General features: G+C 43.2%; 1 long non-coding RNA gene across 7 annotated transcripts in view; it reads right to left on the bottom strand.

Moving 5' to 3' along the window:
• The window catches only part of LOC106890274, a 101,712-nt gene extending 92,802 nt beyond the window's left edge, over positions 1–8,910 (bottom strand). For all 7 annotated transcript variants that reach the window (XR_001412489.1, XR_001412490.1, XR_001412487.1 and 4 more), the window contains exon 1: positions 8,777–8,910. This is a non-coding gene — a long non-coding RNA (uncharacterized LOC106890274). The remainder of the gene's footprint in view (positions 1–8,776) is intronic.
• Positions 8,911–8,934: the final 24 nt, after the last annotated feature.

The following is an 8,934-nucleotide window of genomic DNA, read 5'->3' on the forward strand; positions in this document are numbered from 1 at the left end:
GGGTTTAATATTTTTCCTAGAACTTTTTTTTTTTTTTTTTTTTTTTTTTTTTTTTTTTTTTTTTTTTTTAAAAAAAAAAAAAAAAAAAAAAAAAAAAAGGTATTCCTGATTAATACTGAAAATAGCTGAAGAGTGGATTAAATTCAACTGTATTTTAATTATATATTGAAATTTGAAGTTATATATTGAAGGTTGGGGGGGGTTTTGGCTCGTCTTTAACAACCATTTGACAGGGATGATTATCCTCTCACTCTACTGAATAACACAAGCTGCCACCAAAACCAGTGCAGTTACAACGCCTTAAGCACAGAGAGGGAAGTGCAAGCTTGTATTTCGCAACATACTACTCTTAAAAAAAAATAAATCATTGAAACTACAGAAAAATATGTAAACAAGAAGGAGAAACAACTGTGTCCGATAGCAAGGCGTAATAAGTGAATGAAGTGGAAAAGCGTACAATCCAGCCTTGAGGAACAGTGCCATTTCCCACAATCACAGAATGGCGGGGGTTGGAAGGGACCTTTGGAGACCATCTTGTCCAACCCCCCTGCCAAAGCAGGGTCACCCAGAGCAGGTTGGACAGTAACACATCCTGATGGGTTTTGAGTATCTCCAGAGAAGGAGATACTGTATGTACTTCTCCGGGCAGCCTGTTCCAGTGCTCTGGCACCCTCAAAGTAAAGTTTTTCCTCCTGTTTAGATGGAATTTCCTTTGCTGCAGCCACTATTGGGCTTAGATTGAATTTCCTTTGCTGCAGCCACTATTGGGCTGATGACCGTCCCCATGTCCATGCCAATAGCAGGTGTTGAGAGACAAGTGTACTTTGGCCTAAAGGCTGCCTCCAAGCTGTCCCATTTCAGTACAAGAGTTCCATTTCCCGCCAAAGAGGGCATATTCCAATTAACTCAATTAACCCCTATCTAAAACCAGGTTATCAATGATCCTCAGAGGATGACGCCTTTCCTGTTTTATACACAGCTTGACACCAGCCAGCAATTTACCATTATCTTCTCCGCAGACATCTACTAATGATACCACAAGAAAATGGGTGTCTATTAAAACAAACACACAAAAAAGTCTAGCTGGTGCTCATGTTTTTCTCTTCTGTTTTTCTGCATTTTTTTTTGCAATGGCAACTGCTAAAACTGCACCCATTTCTAGCTCTGTAACCAAACACCCACTCTATGTCACAACTGCCCTATGCACTCCACTCTAACCCAACAACGAGGACAAAATTTGCATAGCAAAGGACAGTTATTCTGATTGTTCAGTCAAAGCAGTAACATGTTAAGACTTTTTTTCTTTAATACATACTGAAGTCATGTATTTTCATTTAAGAAAAGCAGTTCTCATTCTGAATTTTACCTTTAAGATTCAAAGAAGACTGAATTACCATTATCTTCTCTGCAGACTAATGATACCACAAGAAAATGGGTGTCTATTAAAACAAACACACAAAAAAGTCTAGCTGGTGCTCATGTTCTTCTCCTCTGTTTTTCTGCATTTTTTTTTTGCAATGGGAACTGCTAAAACTGCACCCGTTTCTAGCTCTGTAACCAAACCCCCACTCTATGTCACAACTGCCCTATGCACTCCACTCTAACCCAACAACGAGGACAAGATTTGCATAGCAAAGGACAGTTATTCTGATTGTTCAGTCAAAGCAGTAACATGTTAAGACTTTTTTTCTTTAATACATACTGAAGTCATGTATTTTCATTTAAGAAAAGCAGTTCTCATTCTGAATTTTACCTTTAAGATTCAAAGAAGACTGAAATAGGAGGAATCCTTTCACTCTTCTAGATAAATGTAATACACGTTACAAATCTTTAAAAAGCACTTTGCCCATTTGGTGTTTTACCTTCATCTAGAGGACAGACAAGCTGTATGAGATGCATCTTTCCTATGTATATCTTCACACAACCTAAGCACACACTGAGAGATACACAGTCAGAAACACGTATGACAAAAAAAGCAGGTGTGAGCCACAATGGACACTCCAAATGTGACCTGATGACATGGTGCAAACTGCTTTGCTGGGTGAGGACACCAGAAGATGGGCAGGAGAGCACAGAGAGTCACATAGCAGATGACTGGATTCTTCTTCCCCACAGCAGCACCATCATGAATCCACTCCCAGTTGCTGTGAAGATTGATAATAAACCCCAACACCTGCTTCAAAACAGCATATAATCTGAGATACAGACGCTCGCCTCCGTTGGCTCTTTGTATGCAGACAATTTTAAACCAGTGATGCTGGCGGACACAATCCATCACCAAGACTGGTACACAACCAAGACCATGATCTCCTGAAGCCATCTATCAGGTCTCCACAGATCCCAGCTTTCTGTGATGCTGGAGGAGATCTGCCCTCAGCTCCACCATCTTCTGCGACATTTCTTTCCCATAACTTTCTCAACATGTTTATTTTTCATTATGAATAGCTGTCTGGTCGAGATACAGTATTATTTGCTTCCTTTGGTTGGGCATTTAAAAAGAAAAGAAAGTTTTCTAAATGAAACCACACGATTCTTTTGCCTGTTTTCCACTTCACTGAATTCTGCTTTTCCCTGTTCCTCCCATTTTTAGATCCTTAATGTTTCTTTTCATCCATACCGGAGTGGCTGCTCTAGAGTTCAGCAGTATTAGACTTTCAGACCGAGTACACTTTTTCTAAGCACCTAATTCATGCATTTTAAAACTTTTCTTTGATCTTTTGTGATTATGTAGACAAGTTTGAGCAGAATAATTCTCATATACTTTGTTTCCCAAAAATGTGATATTTATTTGACTGGATGTAATTGAGAGAAAACCATTACAGCTATGGCTATAATAATTCTCTGGCTGCTGAAACTAAGTAGCACTCCAATTAGCAAAACCTAACACAAAAATATTCTAATTATTAAATAAACATATACTGGCTCTTCTTCATTGAGCTGACAGCAGGCAGTTTGACTGCTACTCATAGCAAGAACTGAGTTTTGCAAAAAAATTGAAAAAAAAAAAAAAGAAAAAATGTTTAGCCATTTCTGCTTCTTTCAAAAAATAATATATAGTTGTAATTTTACAGAGTATTGTGAAGTTGGAATAGTATAATTTCACTAGGAAAATATGGCTTTTTATACTTCAGAGTTATTATTAAATGCTTTTGCAGACGGTGAAAGTTTTGGGTAGAAATTATATATGACAGATAAATTTATGTATCTGTGATCCAACAATCCTTTGGGCTTTTAACAAATAACAAGCATCAACAGCAAAATTATTTGTGATCAGAGAAGGAAATATCACCCAGATAGACATATTTACTGTCACTGAAAGAAAGCTCAATAAAGGAAATAACATACCAAATAAAACTTCAGAGTTCCCTGGCTTAAATGACATGGCAGACTCAATAAGCAGCAGAACGCGGTGCAAAAACAATCCCATAAAGAAACTGGGAGCTAGAAAATCACAAAGGCCTGACAGTTCAACAGGCAGAAGAAAAGCACCATTGGCGGCCAAGAATGGGACACAGAGTCGGACACTACGTGACAGGCCAGGAAGGAGCTGCTGACCTGGTGGGCATGTTCACCAGGAGAGAGTTCTGGTGTTACCCCAACGCACCCTCAAGGCAATACGACATTAGGGAAAGTTTTGGGGGGGAGTTATTAATGTGTGCTAGCACAGTGCAAAAATGCCGATCAGCTATTAAGGAAGTAAAATTATATACCAGTCAACATTGATAGAAAAAAAAAAGAACAGATGAGGCCCAGGAATAGTTAAATGTTGTGTCTTTTTCATCTAACATCATTTCTCAGTGCGGTCAGTGAAGCTTGCACAGAGATCAGAGGTACAGATTTCAGGCAGTACTAAGACTGTGAGCTGTTCTTGTTTAGCCACACTGCCCAAATATCCATAAAAAAATGAGCCCATGCTTGCTCTGCTCCATTTTCCACCTTTCTGCTTTCCCTCCCTCTGACTTTGTGCTTCTCCAACACTCTTACTGCATTTCTTAGTTTTCACTTTGCAGATTAACTTCTATACAACCTCTGTCACTCACCGATATACTCAGTTAACGAAGGTATGTAAGACTCACCACTGAGCTTGAATGAAATAAAATAAATAAAAGAGCTTGGATTGGAGACACTACCACCTTCCCTCCGCTATGCCAAGCTACCTACAAACCGACTGAGTTTCCCAGAACATACCCTTGGTTCATAATTGAAAAGTTAATAGGGGGCTACCAATTTGAGTTCTGTTTGCTTTATTCAAAGCAAAACAAAATATTGCAGGATCTATGTACGCTGAGGGGCCTGACTCTTTCATAAACCTGAATATGCAGAAACCTGAGTCACACAGGCCTAATTCTGCGCATCTCATACAGGGATTCTCACCAAAGACACTGCTATGAACTGGAGACAACCTGTCCAAGTAAGAATTTACATATAGCATACTTTAATTTCTAGGATTAAGGTTTATTTTTTGTTGGTCACCAGTGAGATAAAGAACTTACCTTAAAAATCCAAAAGCTGAGCAAAGTTCCATGATTTCAGACATCTTTTTTAGTGCTTTGGCCAGCCTATAAATCAGATCCTCAAAGAATTATCCTTCCTCAGATTTAAAGCATTTCTGGAAGCCACTTGAATGGAAGCAATCTCATACCCTTATCCTCTGACATAGCAATACCCCTAAAATTGCATGTGATTTTAAAAGTTAGGTTTGTAACGTTTAAATTCGATGATTAAATAAAGGATAAGGAAGGGAAATTCTTCTTAAGCACTTACCTAATTAACCCTCAGAAAGACAAAGGTTTTGCAGAGCTATCTAAACTGGTAAAACTACCAGGCAAGCCTCCTCTATGGAGATGAAACCCTCATCTGCACGTGGAGTTATCAACCACCTTTCCAAACCACGTAAAACACATCAGGAAAGCATTTTTCCTTCAGAACTTTCTGGGTGGTTCCGAGTGCTGTTGTACAGGGCTCTCTGTAGCGCAGCCATGGCTGTGCCAGCACTGGAGAGGACCTTCTTCTCCCCAGGTGTCGCTATGCCATAAAACTTTGCATGGGGGTCTTGCTCTAATGATTTTTCTATCACTGTATTTTTTTTAAAGCTAGCTTCAAGTTTTCAGCTCGCTAATATGTCGTTTTAACCGTTTATTTCCACCTAACACTCATCCCAGCCTTTGGCGGCTTCCTCGTTTTTCAGCCAAGCCACTCAAGCAGCCGTGGAAGGACCCTGCAAAGCCCGTTTTCTAGTCACCACCCCGAGGTTACAAGGCAGACTGCTCCTCGCTGCTGGGCTTTTAATCAGCAGAAGTCAATCTGCGAACTTGCAACACTTCTAAATCAGTTTCACCCTCTGCACTTCCGAAAGCACTTGTGGTGAAGAGAGAGGCCGCCACGGGAAACCCAATCTGGTCTGGAGAGGAAGCCACCAGCACCACACCGCAAACTGGCTTGAGCTGGAGACGAATGACGCATCGAGTGAGCTCCGGCTCCGAAAAGCTTCACGTTCACAAAGAAGTCCGGCTGCATTCTGCTGATGGTTCTTGCCCTTCCTGTCCACACGTAAATGCTGGTTAAAGTTATCTCCAAAGGGGCCAATTTGGTGAAAAACAGGAAGAACCTGGGACACCGTAAGAAACCTCACCTTTGGCTGTCCTATCATTTTGAGCAGAGCAGCAGCTCTGGTAGTTACAAAGCCTGACAGAAAACAACAAGTTATTTTACTAACAAAATATATGCCCTCCTTCAAGTTTTTCGCCAATTTCAACTTGTATGTTACTAATATAAAAGCAGTTGAGGTTTCTCACAAAGCTATAAATAGTACGCTCTGGCTAAGCACAGTCAGTACTTTAAAATTTTTCAAATTATTCTTTTTCTTAGATGCGATCCAACATAAACTTTAGGCAAAGTTCTGAACCGAAGCAAAAACACTAATAATTGTTACAAGCTGCATAAAAAAAAACCCCAAACCGTGGCTACAGTGTGCAAATACCTTCTAGAAAGAAGAACTACCAGGCAGAAGATAGAAAGGGACTAAAATAAAAGAAATCATGATTTATGATAAATATATAACTTATGTTCAGACAGCATCACTTCATCAGATATTGATGTTAAAATGACCTACCACATCTATCAATTTTAACAACAATATTTCGTTCACATATAAATCTTTAACGAATGACTCAGATTCCAACTAGGACTCATAACAAAACATAGAACTGGAACTCCTCTTGCAGTCTTTAACGTACAGAGCACATCCTAATTTTCTTAAATCAAACAGTCTCAAAGTCACTGTTGCAGCAGTGTCTATACAAGTAGCGTGATAATGAATGTATGGCATAGAGCACGATCAAATGAGGCACCTAACGGTGAAAACAGAATTGAAGGGTTATGATTTTTAGAAAAAGCACAGGTGACTGCTGAGTCTGCAAATTATACAAGCTACCTGGTAGTTTCATAACATTAAATAACTGTAACCCAATTTAGACTTCACTTTCTCAGTATATTACTAGAGTTACTTCACAAATAACACGACTAAAAACCAAGCTACCAAGCAGGTGGCAAATACTCTACTCTTGTCCATCCATTTATGTTCAGGAGATCCCAGACTTCCACACAATTATTTCCGATTTAAACCATTAAAAGCTGCAGTCCCTGTATTGCTGACACAACCTGCTCATCAAAGTTGCACTCACACTACTGACCACCGGGTTTATGCAGCTATTAAAAAATTGTGATATTCCCCACAAAGCGGTGGCAATATTACCAGACCCACGCCACATTCCTTCACATCCGGGTGAAACATTTGGTTCACCAAAGAGGTGACCAAACAGGACTGGACATAAGGTCATGAGGGCTCGGAAACGCACGCTTGGTCCTCAGGCAGAAGGGATGGCCAAACGCGTGGAAGGCTGCATGCAGGAAGGTGAGACACCTCCAGGCAAGAGGTGCCACAGCCTTTGGCTAAAGCCCTGGAAACCCACGGGTTCTTGGGTGAGATACCTCCACGCTTGCAGCAAGCAGCCTGCCGTCCATGCAAAGTCCACCTCTCATTAATCAGAGGATAATGAGGCTAGCAAACAGGCAGCTCCGAATTTCCCAAGGCCTGCCCCTGGGTTCAGCGTGACAAGTTGTCTTCCTCTCTATTTATTAAATCCACTTAGTAAATTGAAACAATTCGGAATCCTTATTGCAGTTTGCAAAACCAACCAACAAATCCAAACCACATATATACAAAAACCAAAGGCATTTTACTTGAACTCTAAAATTAATTAACCCATCAGCCTCTTGTTCATTTAAGATGGATGCACTCCATTCTGTGCAAGTAACAGTGTTAAATCGGGACCTCCTATGGAAGAGCATTAAAAAAGAAAAGTGGTCCTCAACAGCAACTTCAGCCAGATGAGAACTTTTTCTCCATCTCATGGAAGGAATCTGGGGAGAGAGGATGATGAAGTCAATCCAAACTTCACCAAAAAAAACCCTTCAGGTATTTAAAATGCCGAGAGCAAACTTAAGGCCTGTAACTCATTGGTAGACACAATGACACAAGGATGGTTTTGGTGTACATGGATGGCTGGAAAAGGATAAAGCAAAGCTCTGGCGCTGTCCAAATTCAGAGGGGGAAAGGCACTGCAAAGATAAAATAGAGAAAATACTTAGGGAATTAAGCTAGAAGAGATAAACAAGGTCCTTTGTAAGTATCTAGTAACCTAAGCAATCTCTATTAGCATCTAAACAACACTCCATCTCGTGAAAATTGAACTAGGTTTTAAAAGGAGTAAGAACACCTTGAAGTATGCTGTGGGGATATTTGTTATAAATACCTGCTGAATATTCTTTCTGGGGGATATAACCTCAGGAAAAGGCACATTCAATTATTGTGTACTGCGCCTGGGCGTACTCAGGTAGAAGATCTAACTTCTTGAATTAAAGCTTCATAGTTAATTACAGGGGAGGGCCACTTCCCATCCCAGCTGCCTCCATTTCCCAGAGGATCACAGCAGACACCCAGTGAGGCCAAACCTCCCTGCTCAAATGGAAGGCGATCCCCCTCCCTCCCCCAAACAGCAATATTCAGCAAGACCTAAAACGTGCCCTTTTTCAAGTTACAGGCGACCATTCCTGCAACTTGGAGTAGGACAGTCTTCCGAGCAGCCACCCTGCCCGGGGCCAGCATCCACGCAGCGAGGTACCAGTGTCAGACCCGGACATCTCAGAAAGGAGACACGGAAACTACATCATTTCAACTGAAACTTGGTGGAACCTGGAAAGAAGCAAACCTGAAGTCACCACTTACACAACCACGCCGAAATACACCGCAGCAGATGCCGGTGTGCGGGGAGGGGAGCCCACCAACTGAGTACAAGACGAGATACTCCCTTCCTGCGCTGGGGTGGGGGGGGGACACACCACGGGCTCGGTTCGGGAGGCACAGAGCACGACCGGCCGCCCACCGGTAGCGCTTCCAACCCCGCAGCTGCCCGGTTACGCCAAATTAGACACGGAACGGATAGAAATAAAACAAACCCGCAGCCCACCGAGCCCACGCGGCCTCCCCCGGGAGCGGCTGGGGGCGCCGAGCCCCGCGGGGGGTGTCAGCCGTCCCGGGGGTTCCCGGTGCGGGCTCCGCTCCGGCGGCTCCCGCCGTCGCCAGCCCCGCCAGCCCCGAGGAACGGCAGGGGCCGGCCCGGGGAACAGCGCGGCTCCTCAGCCCCAAGAGCCGCCATCGAACCTTCCCTTCCCTGAGGACCGGCGCGGGGAAGGCGGCCCGGCGGCCGGTACTCACCCCGCCCGGCAGAGCCGAGGGATCCGGGGCGGGCGGCGGCGGCCGGGGCTCCGAGCCCGCCCGGGGAGCGCCCTGCTCCCCTCTCCCGGGCACCGCCACCGGGACCCGCCGCCGCTCGCCCCGCGCTCCTCCGCCCGGCGGACGGCGCCGTTCCCTGC

This window comes from Calidris pugnax, unplaced genomic scaffold (genome assembly GCF_001431845.1).
Source record: "Calidris pugnax isolate Ruff unplaced genomic scaffold, ASM143184v1 scaffold111, whole genome shotgun sequence".
Lineage (NCBI taxonomy): Eukaryota > Metazoa > Chordata > Aves > Charadriiformes > Scolopacidae > Calidris > Calidris pugnax.